Source organism: Physeter macrocephalus, chromosome 9, assembly GCF_002837175.3.
Source record: "Physeter macrocephalus isolate SW-GA chromosome 9, ASM283717v5, whole genome shotgun sequence".
Classification (NCBI taxonomy): Eukaryota; Metazoa; Chordata; class Mammalia; order Artiodactyla; family Physeteridae; genus Physeter; species Physeter macrocephalus.
In genome coordinates, this window is record NC_041222.1 from 93577517 (window position 1) to 93577848 (window position 332).

Sequence of the window (332 nt, forward strand, 5' to 3'; positions counted from 1 at the left end):
ATTGATATGTACGTTCCTATGACCATTTTCTTAATTCTTTTGGGTTTGTTTTTGTAGGTCCTTTTCTTCTCTTGTGTTTCCCACTTAGAGAATTTCCTTTAGCATTTGTTGTAGAGCTGGTTTGGTGGTGCTGGATTCTCTTGTCTGTACAGCTTTTGATTTCTCCATCAAATGTGAATGAAATCCTTGCTGGGTAGAGTAATCTTGGTTGTAGTTTCCTCCCTTTCATCACTTTAAGTATATCATGCCACTCCCTTCTGGTTTGTAGAGTTTCTGCTGAGAAATCAGCTGTTAACCTTATGGGAGTTCCCTTGTATGTTATTTGTCGTTTT

General features: G+C 38.0%; 1 protein-coding gene across 1 annotated transcript in view; it reads left to right on the top strand.

Annotated features, from left to right (window-relative positions):
* Positions 1-332, top strand: part of PEBP4 (phosphatidylethanolamine binding protein 4) — a 164712-nt gene that overhangs the window by 113767 nt on the left and 50613 nt on the right. The window lies entirely within an intron of this gene.